This window comes from Pristiophorus japonicus, chromosome 11, assembly GCF_044704955.1.
Source record: "Pristiophorus japonicus isolate sPriJap1 chromosome 11, sPriJap1.hap1, whole genome shotgun sequence".
In the NCBI taxonomy this organism is placed as follows: domain Eukaryota; kingdom Metazoa; phylum Chordata; class Chondrichthyes; family Pristiophoridae; genus Pristiophorus; species Pristiophorus japonicus.
In genome coordinates, this window is record NC_091987.1 from 148,493,371 (window position 1) to 148,521,150 (window position 27,780).

Here is a 27,780-nt window from a genome sequence, read left to right on the forward strand (position 1 = left end):
AGCTAGTGCAGGGGTCCCATGCGGTCATCCCCCTGCAAAACAGATACACCGCTTTGGGTACTGTTGAGGGGGATGACTCATCAGGGGGGAGCAGCAGCAGCCAAGTTCATGGCACCGTGGCTGGCTCTGCTGCACAGGAGGGCAGGCAAAAGAGTGGGAGAGCGATAGTGATAGGGGATTCAATTGTAAGGGGAATAGATAGGCGTTTCTGCAGCCGCAACCGAGACTCCAGGATGGTATGTTGTCTCCCTGGTGCAAGGGTCAAGGATGTCTCGGAGCGGGTGCAGGACATTCTGAAAAGGGAGGGTGAACAGCCAGTTGTCGTGGTGCATATAGGAACCAATGACATAGGTAAAAAAACGGGATGAGATCCTATGAGACGAATTTAGGGAGCTAGGAGTTAAATTAAAAACTAGGACCTCAAAAGTAGTAATCTCAAGATTGCTACCAGTGCCACGTGCTCGTCAGAGTAGGAATCGCAGGATAGCTCAAGTGAATACGTGGCTTGAGGAGTGGTGCAGAAGGGAGGGATTCAAATTCCTGGGACATTGGAACCAGTTCTGGGGGAGGTGGGACCAGTACAAACCAGACGGTCTGCACCTGGGCAGGACCGGAACCAATGTCCTAGGGGGAGTGTTTGCTAGTGCTGTTGGGGAGGAGTTAAACTAATATGGCAGGGGGATGGGAACCTATGCAGGGAGACAGATGGAAATAGAATGGGGGCAGAAGCAAAAGATAGAAAGGAGAATAGTAAAAGTGGAGGGCAGATAAACCCAAGGCAAAAAATAAAAAGGGCCACATTACAGCAAAATTCTAAAGGGGCAAAGTGTGTTAAAAAGACAAGCCTGAAGGCTCTGTGCCTCAATGCGAGGAGTATTCGGAATAAGGTGGATGAATTAACTGCGCAGATGGCAGTTAATGGATACGATGTGATTGGCATCATGGAGACATGGATCCAGGGTGACCAAGGCTGGGAACTCAACATCCAAGGGTATTCAGCATTTAGGAAGGATAGACAGAAAGGAAAAGGAGGCGGGGGTTATTGCTGGTTAAAGAGGAAATCAATGCAATTGTAAGGAAGGACATTAGCCTGGATGATGTGGAATCGGTATGGGTGGAGCTGCGGAATACCAAAGGGCAGAAAGCGCTAGTGGGAGTTGTGTATAGACCACCAAATAGTAGTAGTGAGGTTGGGGACAGCATCAAACAAGAAATACGGGATGTGTGCAATAAAGGTACAGCAGTAATCATGGGCGACTTTAATCTACATATTGATTGGGCTAACCAAACTGGTAGCAATGCGGTGGAGGAGGATTTCTTGGAGTGTATTAGGGATGGTTTTCTAGACCAATATGTCGAGGAACCAACCAGGGAGCTGGCCATCCTAGACTGGGTGATGTGTAATGAGAAGGGACTAATTAGCAATCTCGTTGTGTGAGGCCCCTTGGGGAAAAGTGACCATAATATGGTAGAACTCCTTATTAAGATGGAGAGTGACAAAGTTAATTTGGAAAATAGTGTCTTGAACTTAAGGAAAGGTAACTTCGACGGTATGAGGCGTGAATTGGCTAGAATAGCCTGGCAAAGGATACTTAAAGGATTGACGGTGGATAGGCAATGGCAAACATTTAATGATCACATGGATGAACTTCAGCAATTGTACATCCCTGTCTGGAGTAAAAATAAAACTGGGAAGGTGGCTCAACCAGGTGAACAAGGGAAATTAAGGATAGTGTTAAAGCCAAGGAAGAGGCATATACATTGACTAGAAAAAGCAACAAACCTGAGGACTGGGAGAAATTTAGAATTCAACAGAGGAGGACTAAGGGTTTAATTAAGAGAGGGAAAATAGAGTACGAGAGGAAGCTTGCAGGGAACATAAAAACTGACTGCCAAAGCTTCTATAAGTATGTGAAGAGAAAAAGATTAGTAAAGACAAACGTAGGTCCCTTGCAGTCGGATTCAGATGACTTTATAATGGGGAACAAAGAAATGGCAGACCAATTGAACCAATACTTCGGTTCTGTCTTCACGAAGGAAGATACAAATAACCTTCCGAATGTACTAAGGGACAGTGGGTCTAGTGAGAAGGAGGAACTGAAAGATATCCTTATTAGGCGGGAAATTGTGTTAGGGATCCCAGAGTACTTAAGGAAGTGGCCCTAGAAATAGTGTTTGCATTGGTGATCATTTTCCAACAGTCTATCGACTCTGGATCAGTTCCTATGGACTGGAGGGTAGCTAATGTAACACCACTTTTTAAAAAAGGAGAGAGAAAACGGGTAATTATAAACCGGTTAGCCTGACATCAGCAGTGGGGAAAATGTTGGAATTAATCATTAAGGATGAAATAGCAGCGCATTTGGAAAGCAGTGACAGGATCGGACCAAGTCAGCATGGATTTATGAAAGAGAAATCATACTTGACGAATCTTCTGGAATTTTTTGAGGATGTAACTAGCAGAGTGGACAAGGGAGAACCAGTGGATGTGGTGTATTTGGACTTTCAAAAGGCTTTTAACAAGGTCCCGCACAAGAGATTGGTGTGCAAAATCAAAGCGCGTAGTATTGGGGGTAATGTACTGGCGTGGATAGAGAACTGGTTGGCAGACAAGAAGCAGAGAGTCGGGATAAACGGTTCCTTTTCAGAATGGCAGGCAGTGACTAGTGGAGTTCCACAGGGCTCAGTGCTGGGACCCCAGCTCTTTACAATGTACATTAACGATTTAGATGAAGGAATAGAGTGTAATATCTCCAAGTTTGCGGATGACACTAAACTGGGTGGCAGTGTGAGATGTGAGGAGGATGCTAAGAGGCTGTAGGGTGACTTGGACAGGTTAGGTGAGTGGGCAAATGCATGACAGATGCAGTATAATGTGGATAAATGTGAGGTTATCCACTTTGGGGGCAAAAACACGAAGGCAGAATATTATCTGAATGGCGGCAGATTAGGAAAAGGGGAGGTGCAATGATCCTGAGTGTCATGGTTCATCAGTCATTAAAAGTGGGCACGCAGGTACAGCAGGCGGTAAAGAAGGCAAATGGTATGTTGGCCTTCATAGCTAGGGGGTTTGAATATAGGAGCAGGGATGTCTTAATGCAGTTGTGCAGGGCCTTAGTATTCAGTCTGAGGACGGAAGTTCTTGCTATTGAGGGAGTGCAGCGAAGGTTCACCAGACTAATTCCAGGGATGGCTGGGCTGTCATATAAGGAGAGACTGGATGAACTGGGCCTTTATTCACTGGAGTTTAGAAAGATGAGAGGGGATCTCATAGAAACATATAAGATTCTGACGGGACTGGACAGGTTAGATGCGGGAAGAATGTTCTCGATGTTGGGGAAGTCCAGAACCAGGGGACATAGTCTTAGGATAAGGGGTAGGCCATTTAGGACTGAGATGAGGAGAAACTTCTTCACTCAGAGAGTTGTTAACCTGTGGAATTCCCTGCCGCAGAGAGTTGTTGATGCCAGTTCATTGGATATATTCAAGAGGGAGTTAGATATGGCCCTTACGGTTAAGGGGATTAAGGGGTATGGAGAGAAAGCAGGAAAGGGGTACTGGGGGAATATCAGCCATGATCTTATTGAATGGTGGTGCAGGCTCGAAGGGCCAAATGGCCTACTCCTGCACCTATTTTCTATGTTTCTATGTTTCCAGCGGGGCCGGTAGTAGGTCGGCCTGTACCGCAGGACCCGACGTGTCCTGACCGGAGGTGGATCTGAGTCCCACACTATTGGGGGAACGTCCCCTCTGGTGCTGCAACACACCGCCCCTTTGGGGGTGGCGGCGAGGTTCATTTAGTTACCCGAGGGTTCGACATAGTCGAGGGCTGCGGGCTGGGGACTCCCAACTGGTGTTGGTCCACAACTATCTCTTCCGGCGATCCCTCGTCGCCCAAGGCTACCGGCTGGGCGTCCCTGCTCGCAGGCTGGTCCCTGATCTTGGGTACCCCTCTGTGGCTGGTCCCTCTCCCGGGGCTGAACCACTTAAATTGGGTGCTGGTGACCACGGTGTCTTAGGCCGTGGCGTGCGGAGAGTCCTTCTGAGGGTTCTGTCTGCTGGGGGTGCATCCGAGTCCCAAATGATTGGGGGGATAGCTCCTCCAATAACACAGTCCACCACCCTTCTAGGTACAGTCTGCCATGTCCCCTGTGGGATTTCCACGTCGGGGGCTATTGGCTGAGGGTCCCTGCTTTTCGCACGGTTCACTTTTCCTGGCTATCCCTTACGCTTAGCTGCTATTCCGGGGTTGAAAAGTTTGCACTGGTTTATGTGGAACCACTTTGTACGGCGGGGCATCTTTACGGCATAGACCATGGGGCTTGCCTTGTCGACAATGTGGTATGGCCCCATGTACAGTGCTTCAAAAGCCCCTACTCGAGCATAGTTCCTCACCATGAACTGGTCCCCTACCTCCCATTCGTGGTGTTTGTGGGTTCTAGCAGCAGTCGGTTGCTCCGATGCTGTTTTCCCATGTTGTTAGCAGCCTACCAGTGAATCTGTTTAAGGTTTTCAAACAGATTCCTGATAAAGCTGTCCTGGTTCACTTCCCTGAGCTGACCTTCTGTGAGTACCGCGGCTAGTACATGAATAGGGGTTCGCATGGCTCTGCCGGTCATGAGCTCGTATGGGGAGTACCCTATGCTCTTTGACTGACTGGCCCGGATCCCCATAAGGACCAGTAGTAGAACCTCTACCCACTTCTTGGGTGAGTCCCCCATCTCCTTACGTACCTTTCTTTGATAGTGCGGTTTAAATGCTCCACAGGCCTGGATGACTGCGGGTTGTGGGCAACATGCCATTGATGCCAAGCAACTTAAGGGTCTCCTGCATCACCTACCCGGTGAAGTGGCTCCCTTGGTCAGACTCCACGTACTGGGGTAGTCCCCATCGGGAGAACACCTCCCTGACCAGGATCCTAGCTATCCCCAGAGCAGTGGCTGTCTGGCATGGGAAGGCTTCCATCCATTTGGTGAATACATCCACCAACACTAGGCAGTACTTGTAGCCTCCCTGGGCAGTGGGTAGGGGCCCGATGTAATCGACCTGGTTCGATTACCAGGGTCCCTCTACCCTCCTGATCTGTCCCACAGACACCTTCCTTTTCTGGGGTCAGGGTTGTTGGCAGCACACACCAGACAGCTGACGCAGAACTCACGGACATCTTCCCTGAGTCCTGGCCACCACCCTGCCTGTTCCACCCGTTGCCACATGGTCTCAGGTCCGGGGTGTCCTGCTCCTGGACTCTCGTGGGCCATCTGGAGGAATTCTCTCCGGTGTTGTTGCGGTACCACCCATTGCTCCCCCGTGAACAGCATGCCTTCTTTAATGACAATCGCTGCGGTGCCGTACGGGCCGTCTACCTTTTCCCCCTTAGCTAGCGTGTTCAGGACAGCTTTAAGGACTGGGTCTTGGGTCTGAACCGTTTTCAGGTCCGGGGGCAATGCTACCCCTGCCCTCCCTGCTATCCCAATCCTGCCCCTGACTGCTGCGATGGGACCTGGATTGTACGGATCCCAGAGCTTGCCCGTGCGGGCACCTTGCTTGGCCAACATGTCAGCCTGCTGGTTTCCCTCGCTACGGGGTTCAGTGGTGGAATGTGCCTTCACTTCGTGTATGTAGACCTTTCCTTCCTCCCCCACAGCTGTCATGATCTTTTCCCGTGGAGGCTTGATTGCCAGGGGTCTCCCGTCAGCAGATGTGTATCCGCGACGGGACCAGATAGCCAGGTATTCCGTACACGAATTGCATGTGAACATACTGTCAGAGCAAATCGTGTATGGGGTCGGGAATTCGTCGGGGTGTGTGACCACGTACACCACCGCTGACAGTTCAGTATGCTGGGCATTCATAGTACTGGGGAGTTTAATCGCCAGGACAATGTATGCCTCTGGGTCATACACTCCGCAGCCTGTGAGTCGTTTGCTCGCAGATACCGTGCTTGAACCGTCCACATAGATTTCCCGACCTGTGGGGTGTAACCCGGCCCGAAATCCTATGTTAACGTACCATACCCCTTCTACAGAACACTGGTGGGCTGTCCCTAGATAGATCATGTTGGCAGCGAGCCTTGGCTCGCAAAGACCTTTTACCCTTAGGTCCATCTGAGAGAGGAGTAGGGTCCAGCGAGCAATGCGGGCACTGCTCACTGTCCCGTCCTTGATTCTCCCATCCAGGAGCATTTGGGTAAGGAGTGTGCTGGGGACCCCCCTGTGAAAATCAGTGATCCTTTCATAGCCCAGTGAGTGGATAGGAGGTGCCTCTCACAGTTGGAGTACCCCTTCTCCACATCCGTGAGTATCCTGGAGGAGTAGACCACTGGCCTCAGCCGGCCGTGCCGCTGTTGGAGCAGTACTGCACTCAGGCTGAACCCACTGGCTGCTACCTCTAGGAAGAACTCTTTACCCCCATCGATGGACCCTAGGGCTGGCATGTTCTGCAGGTATTTCTTGAGTTAGATAAATGCTGACTCGCAACCTCCGTCCCATTCCCATTCCACTCCCTTGTGTAGGAGTCGGAGCAGAGGGGCTGCGGTGGCTGCATAATCCTCAATAAAATCTCTGCAGTACCTGGTTAGCCCTAGAAAAGATCTCACTCCTGTTACTGTGTTGGGGGCTGGGTAACTTCTGCGCTGCTTCCCTTTTGGCTTTGTCAATGGCTCTTTCCCCAGCGTGCACAGCCAGTCCCAGGAATTTTACTTCCTTCTGGCCGATCTGTGCCTTCTTGGGATTCACTTTAAACCTCTCTTTCTTCAGTAGCTCCAGCAGCTCAGCCAGCAGTGGGCCATGCTCCTCCCCCTCATTGGTGAATAGGAGCAGGTCGTCCACATACTGTACCAACTGCTGGGGTCTAGTGAAGTTCTGTAAACAGTTGGCCATACATTGATGGAAAATACTGGGGCTGTTATGGAAGCCCTGAGGGAGACAGTTCCAAGTGTATTGCTGGTCTTTAAAGGCAAAAGCAAACTTGTACTGATCTTCTCTTCGTACAGGGATGGACCTAAATCCATTGGAAATATCCAGCACCGTGAAGGTGGTCGCGGAGGAATACTTCCAATGAGGTCGGCGATGGTGGCAACCGTGGGTGCACAGGCTGGGATGTTACGGTTGAGTGCTTGATAGTCCACCGTGACTCTCCAGGAGTTGTCCGGTTTCTTAACCGGCCACAAGGGAGAGTTCACATGCGTAGCTATCGGTGTCGATACCCACTGTTTAACCAAAGAACCCAAGGCTGTTTCCATGTCTGCCTCCGCCTCCCTGGGAAAGTTATACTGTTTCTGCGGTCGGGTCATGGGGTCATAGTGTGGGACTCAGACCAATCTTCGGTCAGGACACTCCGGGTCCTGTGGTACAGGCCGACCTACTACCGGCCCCGCTGGAAACACAGAGTCCAGAGAATAAAGGAGAAGAATAGGAGTTAACCTGGCCACCTGGAGACAGGTGGCAGATGTACATAAATAGGACAATAAGAATCTAGCATAGCGTAGGATGATGAGTGTAACAATATTACTCTTATTGTTCTTGTAGTGCCTCTTTTACTGCCTACAAGGTGGGGTCTTTTCCTTTCCCCAAGAAACTATTACTGGTGCTTCCTTTAATATCTGTACTGGTAGATTCTTCATACTCCAGGATGCTACCCGGTGTGTGCCTCTTCTAATAGCTGCACAGGTGGATTCTTTTCCTACCCCCAAATACTACAAAGTACATGTCACTAGTCGGACATCGGCTGTCGTCTATGCTAACCTCGACCCCGTTTAGCCTGCCACAGTCATGTTTGTGAGTGGCAAAAGCTGCAAGGTGTGCCCTCACATACTCCATCGGAGTGTTACTGACCAGTGATTCAAGGTCGTAACCCTCCTTTGGCTTCATGGTGCACACCGACCCATTTTCCTGTTTTTCTGGGATAACCATCACACCACTGTCCTGTCCCGTACATACTGCCCCCCAAAGACAGTGGTTTCTTAAATCCACTCAGATCCCATGGCCTAGAATTAAGTCAGCCCCCAGGATCTCCCTCCCTATTTCCACTTCATCAGGACACAAGTCCACTTAGTGTGGAGTGTTCCCAAATGAATAGAGAGCGGAACGGAGAATGAGCCAGCCTGCTCAGCACCTGTGAAACCCACCAAGCTGTGGGGGACCCCGGTAGACAGAGGTGGGGCGGTGGGGTTAGCTGCATTGACGAGGGTGTTTGATGCACCGGTATCCAGCAGATAAGTCCCCTTCATCTTTTCCACTTCCATCTGAACGGTCGCTCTCCCCCACGCATCATACTCGAGGGAACACAGGTGAACAGGCTGTGCCTGTCCTAGTCACTGTTTTGGCTGGGATGGGGAAGATGGGATTTCGGTACCGGTAGTGGTGGTTACCCTCCCAGGGCTATCTAGCATTGTTCGGAGCGCATTCATGAATGTATCAAACGTGTGGGGAGTGACTGGTTTCTCGGTCTCGGTCTTTTGGCAGGGGCTGGAGAATTCTTCCCTGCGCTACTCTTTCATGGATTCCTACAATCTTTTCTCCAGTGCCTACTCTTTCCGCACCCGGAACAGATACGTTTCATATCGGAGGGGTTGCCCCCCTCCTGGCGCCATTCCCTCTTGTCCTCGCTAGGTCTGATTTTGTGGACCCTTCCCTTGGGTGGGTGCTCTTCTGTCCCCCTGCCGTTCCGGTAGGCTAAGGTCAGTTGCCTGACCACTCCCTGTTCGGTGGCCTTGGGATCTCTCGGGTCAAACCAGGCCTCAGCCTTTGCTTTTATTCATGGCAAACTGTTGCCACCAGGCTTCAGAGCCAGCGGGCTCTCTTGTCCCGGCTTAGGTGATCCCGTTCGAGATCCCCACCACAGGTGCTTTGGTACACAGGCCACAGTCTGTCTGCGAAAGCCTATGGGGTTTCCCCTGTGAGCTGCACTATCTTCTCCACTCTGGAGAAGGGATTCCCATCATTACAGCCCATGGCTTCTAGAATGTTTTTTTTTAAAAAAGACTGGGAATGTTTTTCGTGGTATTTTTTCAGTTTTCCACCCCACCCCGGGCCTCTGTTCGGTCGCTCCCAGGCCGGCTGTTTCCCTCGGGATTTTTCCTTGCCCAGCCGGCCTAGTGCCCTAAAAGAGGTGTGTAAGGCCTCCAAACTCCAGGCACAGCTGATGAATTTTGCTGCGGCAGACGCAAACTATTTGCCGGCGCAAAATTTACCTCTCCGCTCGGGACACCGCCCCAAGTGAGACGCGACCGAATTTCCACCCCAGAGAGAGGGGAATCAGCCAGGTCCCTGCTCCCAGGATGGAAAGAATTGTTTTGGGCAACTGGATAAGGGCAGGACTAGTTTGGACTGAGCTGTAAGATAGCCTGCCCAGCACTCACTCTCTAGGCTTTGACATCAAACATGGCTGAGGTATCAGAGATTGATAGAACATTACCTCAGCCCAATTTAACAATTATAAATCATACTATATTTTCAAATGTGTGAAATATGATGGGAGAAAGTATTTTGAAACAATGCAAATGTTCAGTGCTGGACTGGAGAGTTTAAACCCTGTCCAGGTCGCAACTTTCACCCTCGATTCTGGGAGCAGGTGGCAGCTGCTACTGTGATCGCCTCGTGCCGAAAATCGCATGGAATGGGAAGATGGTGCTGATTATATTCCTGAGGATCGCGCCTACTGCTGCCTCTGGTGAGTCGCGATTCGGTGTCTGGTGTGAAGTAGTCTGCTTCTTCATGCCATCATCACTCCAGCTGCCTGCGGCATTGACAGGCTTACCTGAACCCCATGAGCCGGGCTGCCTGGCGAGTGTGCTGTCAGCTAGGGTAGGTTTCTTTGCTCGCTTCTTCCTGGGCTTCTCACTCCCCATCTCCGAAGCGACCATGTTCTCTTTATTGTTGATGTCCATAAGGGCACTTTTGCACCTTTTCCTCTTCGGCTGTAACTGTGATCTCTCCCCTTTCTTCTCATTTTCTCCTTCTGTTACTGCAGGCACCATCGCCTTTCCACTCGGCTTCTGAACACGACCACAATCAGTGAAAGGGCTTTCTTCATCAACTGCATATGAATTCTGTTCACCTGATCTTAGTTCAATGTACCAGGTACATACATATGGGTAAGAGATGGGGGCTTTGTCTCCTTGTTCTGATTATCTTTCCCATTCGTTTTTATAGGGGAAGATGGTGAAGTGCTCCGTGGTAAATGGCTGTAAACTGTCCAGATTCCCAAGCACGGCCCGAATGGTATCCTCAAGTTCTTGCCTAACTTGCTCCCTGTCGATTCCCAAGTCTTCCCTGATGTGCTGGCTGTAGCGCAATTTCAGCTTGTAGACCCACCTCCCGGCGTGGACAAAGCGGGTCTCGGGCAGCGGCAGGGTGAAGGCCTTCAGCGGCATCGGGGGGGCGGGCGGTGGCTTCGGCCTACAGGCCAGCCGGACACTAGGTGACCGCAGGGTCAGCGTTACCCGCCGTTCGAGCGTCCTTTATCTGTCGGGGAGCTCAGCGCGCGGCCGCCATTTATATTTTGCCGCGGCAAAGGTGCTCTGTCCCCTTTTGCTCTTGGTAGAGAGGGACTGGTACAGTTTGCCATCCAGTAAGAGGAGGAGCATTTTTGCTATCTCGGTATCATCACACCCGTTGATATCCTCTGCCTGTTCCACTTCCATAAAGTGGACCGAGGGGTCTCCCTTTGGAGTGAGCTTTTCCAGGTGACTTATCATAGCCCAAAGCTGTTGGGTAGTGTGAGGAACCACAAATTGACTTTCCAGGGGCCCTGACCCCCAGCACCGGTGGGCGGGCCAAACTTCTGTTGCTGGACCAGGCACATCGGCCCCGGCTCTGGCTCTTCCTGCTCTGGCTCGCCCACCTCTCCTTGCTGCCAAACCGAGCTGAACCTCACTGGCACAGGTGGTGGTGGTCCGCTATCCCTGTCCGCCCCGCAACCCATTCACCCCTCCTGCTGCTGAACCGATCCCGTCACCGGCGCCACAGGTGGTGTTTGAACAGTTTCCTCCTTCTCTTCCAGGTTTACTCGGGCCGTACCCGGGCTTATTAGGCATACCATGCCTTTTGCCTTGGACAAAGCAAGGATTAAACTCTTGATTTGTTGCTGGCAGGGACTGTGGTCTCCTGACTCAAACCCATTAGTGCTGGCTACTTTATAAGCTGCCTGTACGTCTCTTAACTTCTCCTCCAGCTCTTTTACTTGAAGGGTAAGGCAAGTGTTTTCCACTCGCAGTATCTTTTCATTATTCTTAGCCCCAGTAACCTGACACTGAAAATAGTCCTGGCTGTTCTTGAACCTCTCCATTAGCTGTGCCTTTCCATGCTTCAGCTTACGGAGTTCTCCCCATAACCTTTCTCCTGCCATAGCCCTCTCATGTGATGTTTCTGCACATTCCCATAGTTCTGCCTGCAAGTGACTCGATGTTCTTATTTAGGAATTGGGCCTGTCGCTGTAGACAGGCCAACCAAATTGCCTTTCCTACTGATTCTTTATGGTCCTTGCTTGCTGTCCACTGGGCTGCAGCATCTCCCGGACGCTCAGTGCACAACAGACCAAGCACCCATTCCTTAGTGACATTCACTTTCTTGTACACATAGGAGGAAATTCTCTCTTTCATCTTAGTTCTTTCCTCCAAAACAGCACTCTCTGCATCACATCCTTTATACCAAAGTCCTGCCGCGGTCACCATTCTGTAGGGGGTGGTCTGTGGGGTCAGGTTCACCTCTGACCTTCTGAGCGGTTCGAATCGCTCCCACTCCCTGGGTTCTAGACTTTGGATTTATTTGGGGATGTGACAAAGTGCAAGAGACAACTGGTTTTGGTGCAAAGAACTTCAATTTTATTACGGACAAGAAAAGTACAATGTCAAGCTTGTAATCACTAGCATAAAGAACACTTCATCACACATTCAAAAGGGGTTACAGAAAATGGTACACCTCCCACCTCCCAATGCCTAACTCTGACTAGGTTAAACTCCAAGGCAAACAGGGATCATGCTCATCAATCCTTTATTATCAGTCGGCGGTGGTTCGTGATTTTGGGGTTCACTGGACTCTGTAGGTTCTGCTTGCCGTACCCCGAATGTTGTAGAAGACTTCTTACTGTGTAGTTTTCAGTTGGGTGGTGTCCGCTGATCAGGTAGGGCGTGTATTGGACTTATGGGGTGAGTACCCACTTTCTTCCGTCAGCAGTAGGATTTAAAGTCCCTTTAGGTAATGTTTCACCTGTTGGTAGCTAGGACTAGATTGTAGAGTGGAAACTTTAGAATTTTAGGTTTCTTCTTGAGGAGTTTTGGTTTTGGAATTGGTCGATCACGGTGCTTTCGATGTTACTGGGACTTTGGCTATGGTCAGTTGCTGCCGCAATGGCGATGTCTGAAGTTACTGGGAACTGCTTTCTCTGCCGCAATGATGTTCTCTGCCGCAATGATGTTCTTCCTTCATCATCAGCGCAGTGTGGCCCAGGAATGTCGTTAAGGTTGGAAATGTTGGTGCTCAGAAGAGTTGCATAAAACTGTTGCGGTGGTCTGTCTCCGTCCTTCCCATCTTCGAATCAATGAATGCTTGCTCCCTTTTCATTAAAAACAGGGCCCCAGTTATACTTTGGGAGCCGTTCTAATCTGCGCGCCAAATCAACCCCGATTCTTTGTTTTAATTTTGGCGGGCTCGATCTCTCTTTGTCATATTTTGGTGGGCCCATTAATGGTAACCTGTCTTGGTTGTGTCGATCTTTCGAATTTGTTTCTTGATCGGGAAAAATTAGCTTTGGTATTTGCAACGTCCGCCTAGGCCTGGGTTTTCCATGCGGGCTGGATGGGCCATTATCATTATGTATGCGCTGGATGGGTTTCCTCCTCAGAATGATGGCTGGCTATTTCTGGGTTGATTGTTGCTATGTTAATGTCTCCCGGGGAGAAGGGTGTCCGAGTTTACACAATTCCCCAGACAATTTGTTTAGCTTCAATACCCCAGACAGCTTCAATACCCAAAACTAGTTTCTTTGAAGGATAGTTATCCTTTAGTTTTCAGCCCTTTCCACACGGACCCAATCTGCCTTGTAAAAATCTCAAATTCGATAAAAACTTGTAGTTTCTTCCATGTGCACTTTAGGATCCCAAACTTTCCGGTTGACAAGTTTCAAATTAAATTCTCTTTCCAATGAGTACAAACACTGGGGATGTTTTCTCACGAATTTTGCAATCGACATATCCCTCCCCAGTGCCTCCAGAACCTCCCCAATCCCTCCAGACCCTCTGCAGTGCATTTGAACCCTTCCTAGTGCCTCCAGATTCTCCTCAGTCCCTCCGCATTGCCCCCAGACCCTCCACACTGTCTTTAAATCCTCCGCAGTGCCTCCACACCCTCTCCAGTGCCTCCACATCCATTCCCAGTGCCTCCAGATCCTGCTTAGCACCTCCACACTCTCCCCAGTGCCTCTTGTGGAATATATCAGGAATCACACTGTGTCACTCTCACATTTCACTCACTCTAATATCATTTTCAGAAAATTTAAACAAATCACAATTGAAGTGCATCATAGCTTACCAATCGGAAAAACAATAATCAATTCTACACAGAAACAAATCAGCTGCTCTGAGGTAACCAGCACAATTTATAACACAACAAACATGTAAAAACATTAACAATCTGCTAAATATATTTCAATTTTCCCAGAAATGTTCTGCCATGAGGCCTATGTTTTGCCATGAGCCTGGGGCTTGAGTTTTGCTCTGAGACCACTGTCAGCACTCCTGTGTGACAGGTTTCTAGCCATCTGATGCAGTGCCACAGATAAGCTGCTGAATCCTGCAGAGGACTTTTACCAGAATGGTCACAGGGCTGAAAGACTTGAGTTACATGGAGAGACTAGAGAAACTGGGGTTGTTCTCCTTGTCGTAGAGCAGGTTAAGAGCAGATCTGATAGAGGTGTTCAAAACCTTGAAGGGTTCTGACAGAGTAAATAAGGAGAAGCTATCCAGTGGCTAAAGGGTTGGTAACCAAAGGACACAGAATTAGGCGATTGGCAAAATAACCAGAGGCGACATGCAGAAACATTGTTTACGCAGCAAGTTGTGATCAGGAATGCACTGCCTGAAAGAGTGGTGGAAGCACATTCAATAATACATTTCAAAAGTGAATTGGATAAACACTTGAAGGGGAAATTTTTCAAGGCTATGTGGCAGGAGCATGGGAGTGGGATTAATTGAATAGGTCTTTCAAAGTGCCAACATGGGCACAATGGGCCGAATGCCCTCCTTCTGTGTTGTGTGATTCTATCGTTCTATGAGTTGCCAAACCAACCCGGCCATCCTCAGTGCTTCTACACCCTTACTTCAAGTGCTTCTAGGCCTCCCCACCCATGTTAGGGTTTCCTGCCCCGTTGCTCACCCATCGCTCGTACTTGCCAGCTTGCCCGCCTGCCTGTGCAGGGTTCCTTTCTGCCCCACCTACTCGCCCACCCATTGACCCACAGAGACTGATGGTCAGTGGGGAATGAGATTACTGGAGAGCGGGGAATGGGTTGTGCTGTGTGGGTAAGGGGTTGTGATGCAGAGTGGGGAATGGGTTGCGCTGTGTGGGTAAGGGGTTCTGGTGGAGAGTGGGGAATGGGTTGTGCTGTGTGGGTAAGGGGTTGTGATGGACAGTGGGGAATGTGTTGTGCTGTATGGGTAAGAGGTTGTGGTGCAGAGTGGGGAATGGGTTGTGCTGTGTGGGTAAGGGGTTCTGGTGGAGAGTGGGGAATGGGTTGTGCTGTATGGGTAAGGGATTGTGGTTGTGAGTGGATGGTGAAAACCAGATGAAGGCTAGTGGGATGAGCTTTGAGTAATGAAGAGAGAGACTTAGAGCATATATGAAAGCGACAGCTGAGGGGAAAAGGTCGTATGTCAGGAAATTGAAATGAAACTCATCCCGTGCCAGAACCTGTCGGACTGTCCATCTCCCAGTTCCGCTTTGCCTCTTGCCCTCCATTGCCGCTGGCCATCCTGAACGGAAAATGTACCCTCAATGTTCAATGCAGGAAATTTAGGCAGCTGCGGCTTTAGGACCATGCAATTGGATGAGGTTCTGAGCCAATCACAGACCCCGAGTGGATCCAGTTGTAGGACAGTTATGAAATGAGAATGGCTGATCCCTGATCATTTAGTCACCTATTTTTAAATTACATACTAGGAAGGAACATAAGGAGTTGGCCAGTCAGCCCCTTGAGCCTGTTCCAACATTCCCCCCCGCCCCATAGATGGGGCATTGTGTGTGGGTCATGGATCATTAACAGGTTTATTGGGTATGAAGTGAATAGTGACAGTGTCATGACTTCCGGATTCTGTCCAGCCCAATGATGTCACTTGCCATGCACACACTAAGCTTTCCGAGAAATCAACCAGGTCTCGAGGGAGGAGAAGGAGAACGTGGTGCAGGTGTAAAGCGGTAGGTTTGGAAGAACGTGATCATTCTTACCATCTGGATCACATTCTCACTCTCAATCCTTCCACTTTAGACCAGGATCACGTTCTTCCCCAATCCCCACTGTACTCTCCGTGCTCTTTACCCCGCGGAGTTCCTGACCTTTTCTCCCACCCGCACCCGGACTTCCTGGCCTCCTCTGCCCTCCCATCCGATCCTCTCTCTCCCTCCTCCTCCGATCCCCTCTCTCACCCTCCGATCCCTTTTCTCTCACCCTCCGATCCCTTCTCTCTCACCCTCGGATCCCCTCTCTCTCACCCTTCAATGCCCTCTCTCTCACCCTCCGATACCCTCTTTCTCCCTCTCTGATCCCCTCACTCTCACCCTCCGATCCCCTCTCATCCACAAGGATGTCCGTGCAGGTAATTACAGTTTTGTTTTATTTGCTGTGACTATTCCTGTTCAATCTGAAGGGAAATCTCACTGTTAAACCACTTTAACACTTGGGATAATTCTCAACTAAGCATTCCTTCTTTCGTTTACTCACAGTCTGAAGTCACTCTTTGTCTCCTCGGTGATGTTTCCCTGATATTGTGAAGAATTATCTCTTTGGTTATTACAGTATTTGATTAATTTAAGAATTTAATTCTGAAAACAAACAATTTTTGATCACAACAAATTCGGATCAATTTACAAATTGAATTCTGGAAATAAATGGTTTTGAGCACCAAAGTTCCTGATGAGTTTAAAAACTGAGTTGCATTAACAAATGATTTGATCTCCACATATTCTGAAGACTTTGGTAAAGTTGAAACAAACTTGCCCCTTACATGTCGAGAGCTTTTCAGCATCTGCACATCAGCTACTGGTGAAATCCACTTCCCTCTGTGTTGCCATGGTTTTCACTGTGATGTCATGTGACATAACCTCCTGAGTAACAATGTGGGGGTGATGCAGGGCCTGGGTTGAGGGACCATATAAGGACGGCAAGCTGTTTGAGGCTAGCTGGGGTTAAGCACAGACCGGAGAGACATTGGGGCAATTTTAATCTAAGCCGCCCGTCGGGAAACTGACGGGATCTGGTGCAACGCTGGTTTCACACCCCGCCCGTTCTCACTCTCCATTGACTCATCACGTGGAACATAAACACCGGCATAGAACTGATGGGCTGAATGGCCTGTTTCTGTGCTGTAAATTCTATGTCATTCTATCTAAATGTTGATTCATTCCCCATATCCTGGACTCGAGAGTGAAAGTGATGGAGTGAAGGAGGGAATGGTGAGATGTTAGCACAAAGCTGGCTCAAGGGGCATTAAGCAGATTGCCCACAGTCAACATGGTCAGCTCATTTCAGTCATTACCTTAAGATCCTGACATCATTTTAGAATTGTGACAGTACCTGGCGTAATGTGGAATGCGAGAAAGTTGGCTGCAGCATAAATGTAAAGGGATGCACCTCCTTAATGGCAGGTGAACTTATATGGGAAGAGGGGGTAATTTTAACCTCACGCTCCCAGAGGGAAACTGATGTTATCAGAGGATGTGGTGGTGAGCATGGAAGAGATTAATGGTGAGTGGGGACCGTGGTTTCTAGTGAGTGGGGAAGGGGTTGTGGTGAGTGGGGGAGGGGAAGAAAGCGTTGCCAAACAAAGAGGGATCCTCCTCACCGTCTGTGGGGCACCAATGTATGGCCTCATGAAGAATCTGCTCACTCCAGCGAAACCCACGGAGAAATCGTACGACGATTTGTGCACACTGGTCCGAGAGCATTTGAACCCGAAGGAAAGCGTTGTGATGGCAAGGTACCGGTTCTACACCTACAAAAGGTCTGAAGGTCAGGAAGTGGAGAATTATGTTGCCGAGCTAAGACGCCTTGCGAATTTGAAGGACATTTGGAGCACATGCTCAGAGACTTTATCGTACTTAGCACTGGCCACGAAACCATACTTCGCAAACTTTTGACCGTAGAGTAAGGCCCAGGCATTCACTGCCACCAGTGACAATACGAAGCAAATCTCTCAGCACACAAGTGCTGCTGCAAGTACTGTGAACAAAGTGATGTTGTTTTCGAATTGTAACATACAGGGCAGGTCACACATACCTGCAGCTGCACGTCCGTAGATGTCTCAGAGTTCACCATCAAGGGTGATGAATGCAAGGCCATTAACACCTTGTGGGGGTTGATCATCGTTTCCATTCATGCCAATTCAAAGAATATGTTTGCAACGGCTGTGGAACAATGGAACACCTCCAACGAGTGTGCAGGTGTGCTGCTAAGCCTGTTAAACCTGCAAACCACTATGTTGCCGAGGAGGACAGATCCACGGAGGATCACGATGAACCAGAGCCTCAGATCAAGGAGGCAGAGGTACATGGGGTGCACACATTCATGACGAATTGTCCCCCGATAATGCTGAATGTTGAACTAAATGGACTTCCAGTGTCAATGGGGCTGGGCACGGGCGCGAGCCAGTCCATCATGGGCAAAAAGACTTTCAAAAGGTTGTGGTGCAACAAGGCCTCAAGGCCAGTGTTAACTCCAGTTCGCATGAAACTAAGAACTTACACAAAAGAACTGATTCCTGTAATCGGCAGTGCTACTGTAAAGGTCTCCTACGATGGAGCAGTGCACAAGCTACCACTCTGGATGGTACCGGGCGATGGTCCCACGCTGCTTGGCAGGAGCTGGCTGGGAAATATACGCTGGTACTGGGACAACATCCGAGTGCTATCGCCCGCTGACGACACTTCGTGTATCCAGGTCTTAAACAAATTTCCTTCGCTGTTCGAACCAGGCATCGGGAAATTCCAAGGAGCAAAAGTGCAGATCCACCTAATTGCGGGGGTGCGACCCATTCATCACAAGGTGAGAGCGGTACCATACATGATGAGAGAGAGGGTGGAGATCGAGCTAGACCGGCTGCAAAGAGAGGGCATCATTTCACTGATCGAGTTCAGTGAGTGGGCCAGTCCTATTGTCCCAGTCTTCAAGGGAGATGGCACCGTCAGTTACTTTGTAATCGCCACAGATTCTATCAATCGTTTCTCTCTGCAGGACCAATACCCACTACCAAAGGCCGACGAGCTCTTTGCAACGCTGGCGGGAGGAAAAAAGTTCACGAAGCTGGATCTGACTTCAGCCTACATGATGCAGGAACTGTAGGAATCATCGAAGGCCCTCACCTGCATTAACACGCACAAAGGTCTCTTTGTTTATAACAGATACCTGTTTGGAATCCAATCAACGGCGGCGATATTCCAGAGAAACATGGAAAGTTTACTGAAGTCGGTCCTGCACACCGTGGTCTTCCATTACGAAATCTTGGTCACAGATTGGAACACAGTTGAGTACCTGCAGAACCTGGTGGAAGTTCTTAGTCGACTCAACCGCGTGGGGCTCAGGTTAAAATGCTTGAAGTGCGTTTTTCTGGTGCCTGAAGTGGAGCTCTTGGGAAGGAGCATTGCGGCGGATGACATCAGGCCCACCAATGCGAAGATGCAGGCAATCGAGAACGCACCGAGGCCACAGAACGTGATGGAGCTGTGGTCGTTTCTGGGACTCTTGAACTACTTTGGTAACTTCTTACCGGGTCTTAGCACACTGCTAGAACCACTACATACATGTCTTACTATGAAAAGGGGGCGAATGGGTTTGGGGCAAAAACCAAGAAAATGCCTTTGTAAAAGCGAGAAAATTGTTATGCTCAAACAAATTGCTTGTGTTGTATGATCCATGTAAGTGTTTGGTACTGGCATGTGATGTGTCGTCATATGGCATCGGGTGTGTATTGCAACAAGCTAATGATTTCGGGAAACTGCAACCAGTTGCTTATGCATCCAGGAGTCTGTCTGTCTAAGGCTGAGAGAGCCTACAGCACGATTGAAAAAGAAATGTTAGCATGTGTCTATGGGGCAAAGAAAATGCATCAATACCTGTTTGGGCTAAAACTCGAATTGGGAACTGACCATATCCCTGTTTTCCGAGAGTAAAGGGATAAATAACAATGCATCGGCCTGCATCCAGAGATGGGCGCTCACGTTGTCCGCATACAACTACGCCATCCGCCAGAGGCCAGGCACAGAAAACTGCGCCGATGCTCTCAGTAGGCTGACATTGCCCACCACGGGGTGGAAATGGCGCAGCCCACAGATCTAGCCATGGTTATGGAAGCATTTGAGAATGAGCAATCACCAGTCACTGCCCGGCAGATCAAAACCTGGACAAGCCAGGACCCCTTATTATCTCTAGTCAAAAGCTGTGTGCTTCACGGGAGCTGGTCCAGTGTCCCAGTGGAAATGCAGGAAGAGATAAAGCCGTTCCAGCGGCGCAAAGGTGAAATGTCTATACAGGCAGACTGCCTTCTGTGGGGCAATCGAGTAGTGGTCCCCAAGAAGGGCAGAGACACCTTCATCAATGACCTCCACAGTACACACCCAGGCATCGTGATGATGAAAGCGATAGCCAGATTCCACGTGTGGTGGCCCGGTATCGATGCAGACTTAAGAATCCTGCATTCACAGATGTAATACATGCTCGCAGTTAAGCAATGTACCCAGGGAGGCGCCGCTAAGGTTATGGTCTTGGCCCTCCAAACGGTGGTCTAGGGTACACGTCGACTATGCAGGCCCGTTCTTGGGTAAAATGTTCCTTGTGGTTGTAGATGCGTACTCCAAGTGGATTGAATGTGAGATAATGTCGGCTAGCACGTCTGCTGCTACTACTGAAAGCCTGCAGGCTATGTTTGCCACTCACGGCTTACCCGATGTGCTGGTGAGCGACAACGGGCCATGTTTTACCAGTGCTGAGTTCAAAGAATTCATGACCCGTAACGGGATCAAACATGTCATATCTGCCCCGTTTAAACCAGCGTCCAATGGTCAGGCAGAGAGAGCAGTGCAAACCATCAAGCAAAGCTTGAAGAGGGTAACTGAAGGTTCATTGCAGACTCGCCTATCCCGAGTCCTGCTTAGCTACCGCACGAGACCCCACTCACTCACTGGGATCCCACTGCTCATGAAAAGAGCACTTAAGACAAGGCTCTCGTTAGTTCATCCTGATCTACATGAACAGGTAGAGAGTAGGCGGCTTCAACAAAGTGCACACCATGATAGTGCAAATGTGTCACGCAAGATTGAAATCAATGATCCTGTATTTGTATTAAATTATGGACAAGGTCCCAAGTGGCTACCCGGCACTGTCGTGGCCAAAGAGGGAAGCAGGATGTTTCATGTCAAACTTTCAAATGGACTCATTCCCCGGAAACACTTGGACCAAATCAAACTCAGATTCTCGGACTACCCTGAGCAACCCACCTTGGACCCTACCTTTTTTGATCCCCCAACATACACCAGTGGCATCCGACACCACGGTTGACCACGAAGCAGAACCCATCATCCACAGCAGCCCTGCAGGGTCCAACACACCAGGCAGCACAGAAAGGTCAGCTGCACAGTAGCCCAGCAAGGGCCCAACAAATGATTCAACACCAGCTTTCACACCGAGCGGATCAACCAGGGCAAGAAGGGCCGCAGATCGACTCACCTTGTAAATAGTTGCACTATTGACTTTGGGGAGGGACTGGTGGGCGAGTGTTGTTATGTATCAGTACAGCCACCAGAGGGCTCATCCCCTGGAGTCCCAAGGGATTCCATAATCCCTTGGGAGCACAGGTATTTAAGGAGGCTTCACAGGTTGGGGGGGGCACATTGGAGACCTGCAATAAAAGACTATGGTCACACTTTACTTTGAGCTCACAGTGTTCAGTCTGACTTTCTCTATACACACTTAACAACCGCACTTGTCTCTCCACCCACACTGCCTCCCAGTTGCCCCACATTGTTCCACTGGTATATACGAGGCCTCACCAGGGACTGTTGTCTCCCAAAATTGTCCCCTCTACCTCCACACCTCTCATAAATGCCCTTTGTTTCCTAGTTTTTAATCCAATTCCTTCTCTCATTCTGCCTTCTACCCTGAATTCCAATGGCCTTTCCTTAGAGCTCATTTGATCTGAACTTTCCATTACTGTACCAGCTTCTCGCGTGTTTCTTTTAACAGTCTTATAGACGCCTTCTGACGTACGGAGATTAAGTGGTTGCTTCTCCCCGCCTGCCAATGACAGGAAGTAAGGTGTGAGATGATTAACACTGGGCCAATGACCCACTTACATCACTCCAGGCTTACCTGGGCCTTCCCCAAAGGAGTGAACCTGGACTTCAGTCTGCAAACATTCCCACAGAAATTAGGCACCAGGGAGGCATTCCTGGCTCTTTACAATTATGAAGGTGTTCATTAGGGTAGACATAGAGAAGAAGGCCTAGAAATTGGATAAGGTTTGAAAATGGCCGAAGCCCATTCAAAGTGGAGCAGGCAAAGCCACGTGCACACTCCTCTTTCTCTCTGTTCAGACAGAAGACAATGACCTTTGTCCTGGAGTACAGAGCCACTGTGACCTCCCGGCTGTGTCTTGGACAACCACAGGTGCAGGAAGTGTGGTCCACTGCAGGAGCTCAAGCTCCAGGTTTTGGAGCATGAACAGCAGCAAGCATCACAGCGGTGCATCCATGAGGCTGAGAGCTACGTGGATAGCACCTTTCAGGAGGTGGTGACTGTTATGTCTTGAATAACGAATCTGACCAGATACTGTAAGCTCAAAGTAATGTGTGACCATAGTCCTTTATTACAGGTCTCCAGAGTGCCTCTCCAGCCCATGAGGCCTCCTTGAGAATCCCTTGGGACTCCAGGGGATGAGCCCTCTGGTGGTTAAACAAGGTACTTACAGGTTTACATATATAACAACACTCCCTCCCCAAAGTCAATAGTGTAACTATTTACAATGTGAGTCGATCCTTTCCCTGGTTGATCGACTTGGTGCAAGTGCTGGTTTTGGGGAGTCGTTTGTTGGGCCCTCGCTGGGCTGTTGCACATCCAGCCTTGCAGGGCTGCTGGGTGTGGTGAGCTGGGCTGCCGCAGGTGATGGGTTCTGCTTCGTGGTCAACCGCTGGGTCGGTCGCCACTTGTGTGTGTGTGTTGGGGAGTCGAAAAAGGTAGCGTCTATTGTGGATTGTTCTGGATAGTCTGTAAATCTGAGTTTGGTTTGGTCCAAGTGTTTTTTGCAGGTGAGTCCATTTGAAAGTTTGACCAGAGACACCCTACTCCCCTCTTTGTCCACGACAGTGCAGGGAAGCTACTTGGGACCTTGTCCATAGTTCAACACAAATACAGGGTAATTAATCTCGATTTTGCGTGACACATTTGCACGATCATGATATGTATTCTGTTGAAGCCGCCTGCTCGCTACCTGTTCATGGAGATCAGGGTGGACTAACGAGAGCCTTGTCTTAAGTGCCCTTTGCACGAGCAGCTCAGCGGGGGGAATCCCAGTGAGCGAGTGGGGTCTTGTGCGGTAACTAAGCAGGACTCCAGATAGGCGAGTCTGCAGCGAGCCTTCAGTTTCCCTCTTCAAGGATGTCTCGGAGCGGCTGCAGGACATTTTGGAGGGGGAGTGTGAAAAGCTAGTTGTCGTGGTACATATGGGTACCAACAATATAGGTAAAAAATGGGATGAGGTCCTACAAGCTGAATTTAGGGAGCTAGGAGTTAAATTAAAAAGTAGGACCTCAAAGGTAGTAATCTCAGGATTGCTACCAGTGCCACGTGGTGGTCAGAGTACGAACTGCAGGATAGCTCAGATGAATGTGTGGCTTAGGGAGTGGTGCAGAAGGGAGGGATTCAAATTCCTGGGACATTGGAACCGGTTCTGGGGGAGGTGGGATCAGTACAAACCGGACGGTCTGCAGCTGGGCAAAACCAGAACCATTGTCCGAGGGGGAGTGTTTGCTAGTGCTGTTGGAGAGGGTTTAAACTAATATGGCAGGGGGATGGGAAGACAGAGGGAAGTAGAATGGGGGCAGAAGCAAAAGATAGAAAGAAGAAAAGTAAAGTGGAGGGCAGAGAAAACCAAGGCAAAAATCAAAAAGGGCTGCATTGCAGCCAAATTCCAAAAAGGCAAAGTGTGTTAAAAAGACAAGCCTGAAGGCTCTGTGCCTCAATGCGAGGAATATTCGTAATAAGGTGGATGAATTAATTATTAATGAATATGATATAATTGGCATCACGGAGACATGGCTCCTGGGTAACCAAGGCTGGGAAATCAACATCCAGGGGTATTCAACATTCAGGAAGTAGACAGAAAGCAAAAGGAGGTGGGGTAGCATTGCTGGTTAAAGAGGAAATTAACGCAATAGTAAGGAAGGACATTGGCTTGGATGATGTGGAATCTGTATGGGTGGAGCTGCGGAATACCAAAGGGCAGAAAACGCTAGTGGTAGTTGTGTACAGACCACCAAATAGTGGTAGTGAGATGGAGACATCATCAAACAAGAAATTAGGGATGCGTGTAATAAAGGTATAGCAGTTATCATGGGTGACTTTAATCTACATATAGATTGGGCTAACCAAACTGCTGGCAATATGGTGGAGGAGGATTTCCTGGAGTGTATTAGGGATGGTTTTCTAGACCAATATGTCGAGGAACCAACTAGAGGGCTGGCCATCCTAGACTGGGTGATGTGTAACAAGAAAAGACTAATTAGCAATCTTGTTGTGCGAGGCCCCTTGGGGAAGAATGACCATAATATGGTAGAATTCTTTATTAAGATGGAGAGTGACACAGTTAATTCAGAGACTAGGGTTCTGAACTTAAGGAAAGGTAACTTTGATGGTATGAGACGTGAATTGGCTAGAATAGACCGGCAAATGATACTTAAAAAGGTTGATGGTGGCTAGGCAATGGCAAACATTTAAAGATCACATGGATGAACTTCAGCAATTGTACATCCCTGTCTAGAGCAAAAATAAAACGGGGAAGTTGGCTCAACCGTGGCTAACAAGGGAACTTAAGAATAGTGTTAAATCCAAGGAAGAGGCATGTAAATTGGCCAGAAAAAGCAACAAACCTGGGGACTGGCAGAAATTTAGAATTCAGCAGAGGAGGACAAAAGGTTTAATTAGGAGGGGGAAAATAGAGTATGAGAGGAAGCTAGCTGGGATCATAAAAACTGACTTCACATATCTAGAGAAGCTTTTACAGAGAAGAAGATTAGTGAAGACAGACATAGGTCCCTTGCAGCCAAAATCAGGTGAATGTATAATGGGGAACAAAGAAATGGCAAACCAGTTTAGCAAATACTTCGGTTCTGTCTTCACGAAGGAAGACACAAATAACCTTCCGGAAATACTAGGGGACCGAGGGTCTAGTGAGAAAGAGGAACTGAAGGAAATCCTTATTAGTCGGGAAATTGTGTTAGGGAAATTGATGGGATTGAAGGCCGATAAATCCCCAGGGCCTGATAGTCTGCATCCCAGAGTACTTAAGGAAGTGGCCCTAGAAATAGTGGGTGCATTGGTGATCATTTTCCAACAGTCTATCATCTCTGGATGAGTTCCTATGGACTGGAGGGTAGCTAATGTAACACCACTTTTTAAAAAAGGAGCGAGAGAAAACAGGTAATTATAGACCGGTTAGCCTGACATCAGTAGTGGGGAATTAATTATTAAAGATGAAATAGCAGCACATTTGGAAAGCAGTGACAGGATCGGTCCAAGTCAGCATGGATTTATGAAAGAGAAATCATGCTTGACAAATCTTCTAGAATTTTTTGAGTATGTAACCAGTAGATGTGGTGTATTTGGACTTTCAAAAGGCTTTTGACAAGGTCCCACACAAGAGATTGGTGTGCAAAATTAAAGCACATGGAATTGAGGGCAATGTACTGATGTGGATTGAGAAGTGGTTGGCAGACAGAAAGCAGAGAATCGGTATAAACGGGTCCTTTTCAGAATGGCAGGCAGTGACTAGTGGGGTGCCGCAGTGCTCAGTGCTGGGACCCCAGCTATTTACAATATACATCATGATTTGGATGAAGGAATTGAGTGCAATATCTCCAAGTTTGCAGATGACACTAAGCTGGGTGGCGGTGTGAGCTGTGAGGAGGATGCTACGAGGCTGCAGGGTGACTTGGACAGGTTAGGTGAGTGGGCAAATGCATGGCAGATGCAGTATAATGTGGATAAATGTGAGTTATCTACTTTGGTGGCAAAAACACGAAGGCAGATTATTATCTGAATGGCGGCAGTTTAGGAAAAGGGGAGGTGCAATGAGACCTGGGTGTCATGGTACATTAGTCATTGAAAGTTGGCATGCAGGTACAGCAGGCGGTGAAGAAGGCAAATGCTATGTTGGCCTTCATAGCTAGGGGATTTGAGTATAGGAGCAGGGAGGTCTTACTGCAGTTGTACAGGGCCTTGGTGAGGCCTTACCTGGAATATTGCGTTCAGTTTTGGTCTCCTAATCTGAGGAAGGACATTCTTGCTATTGCAGCGAAGGTTCACCAGACTGATTCCCGGGATGGTAGGACTGACATATGAGGAGAGACTGGATCGACTGGGCCTGTATTCACTGAAGTTTAGAAGGATGAGAGGGGATCTCATAAAAACATATAAAATTCTGACAGGACTCGACAGGTTAGATGCAGGAAGAATGTTCCCGATGTTGGGGAAGTCCAGAACGAGGGGACACAGTCTAAGGATAAGGGGTAAGCCATTTAGGACTGAGATGAGGAGAAACTTCTTCACTCAGAGAGTTGTTAACCTGTGGATTCTCTACTGCAGAGAGTTGTTGATGCTAGTTCGTTGGATATATTCAAGACGGAGTTAGATATGGCCCTTACAGCTAAAGGGATCAAGGGGTATGGAGAGAAAACAGGAAAGGGGTACTCGGGTGAATGATCAGCCATGATTTTATTGAATGGTGGTGCAGGCTCGAAGGGCTGAATGGCCTACTCCTGCACCTATTTTCTATGTTTCTATGTTTCAAGCTCTGCTTGATTGCACTGCTCGCTCTGCCTGACAATTGGACGCTGGTTTAAACGGGGCAGATGTGACATGTTTGATCCCATTGCAGGTCATGAACTCTTTGAACTCGGCACTGATGAAGCACGGCCCATTGTCACTCACAAGGACATCGGGCAGGCCGTGCGTGGCAAACATGGCCCGCAGGCTTTCAATGGTGGCAGCGGACGTGCTTGCCGACGTTATCTCACATTCAATTCATTTGGAGTATGCATCTACAACCACAAGGAACATTTTTCCCAAGAATGGGCCTGCATAGTCGACATGGACCGTAGACCACGGTTTGGAGGGCCAGGGCCATAAAGTTAGTGGTGCCTCCCTGGGTGCATTGCTTAACATGTGTTACATTCATGCACGTAGGACTCTAAGTCTGCATCGATACCAGGCCACCACACGTGGGATCTGGCTATCGCTTTCATCATTACAATGCCTGGGTGGGTACTGTGGAGGTCACTGATGAAAGTGTCCCTGCCCTTTTTTGGCACTACTACCCGATTACCCTATAGGAGGCAGTCCGCCTGTAAGGATATTTTATCTCTGCGCCACTGGTATGGCTTTATTTCTCCTTGCAACTCTAACGGGACACTAGACCAACTCCCGTGGAGCACACAGCTTTTTTTACTAGGGACAGTAAGTATCATGTATGTAACCTTCATGTAACAACACTGCAATACTGTATATACTTGAGAAATGCACACATTGACCATAGGGGGTGAACTTGTGGGAGACACTCCTCACCTGGTCATCCAGGCATATAAAGGGAGGTCCCACGCAGGGTCATCACTTCTTGGTCCTGTGAATAAAGGTGCAGGTCACAGAGTGATCTTGTCCATAGAATGTGCCTCGTGTGGATTTGTGGTATTGTGTAAGGACTTTACAGTAAGGGATCATGGCTCGTCCAGGTTCTAATCTGTCGGGCGGTACAGGTGATTGCTCACTCTTGAATGCCTCCATTACCATAACTAAATCTGTGGGCTGTGCCACCTCCACCCCTGTGGTGGGCAATGGCAGCCTACTGAGAGCATCGGCACAGTTTTCTGTGGATGCAGGCCGATGCATTCGTATTTATCCCCTTACTTTCAGAAAAGATGGATATAAGTGGCTTATCTTCGGTTTCCAATTCAAATTTGAGCCCAAACAGATATTAATGCATTTTCTTTACCCCATAAATACACGCTAACGCTTCTTTTTTGATTTGCTGTAGGCCTTCTCAGCCTTAGACAGACGTTGCAATTTCCCAGATTCATTAGCTTGTTGCAATACACACCCGACACCGTATGATGAAGCATCACATGCTAGTACCAAACGCTTACATGGATCATACAACACAAACAATTTGTTTGAGCAAAGCAGTTTCCTAGCTTTCTCAAAGGCATTTTCTTGGCTTTTACCCCATACCATTCTTCTCCTTTATGCAGTAAAGAGTGCAGTGGTTCCAGCAGTGTGCTAAGACCCGGTAAGAAGTTCAGGAATCCTAGAAACGAC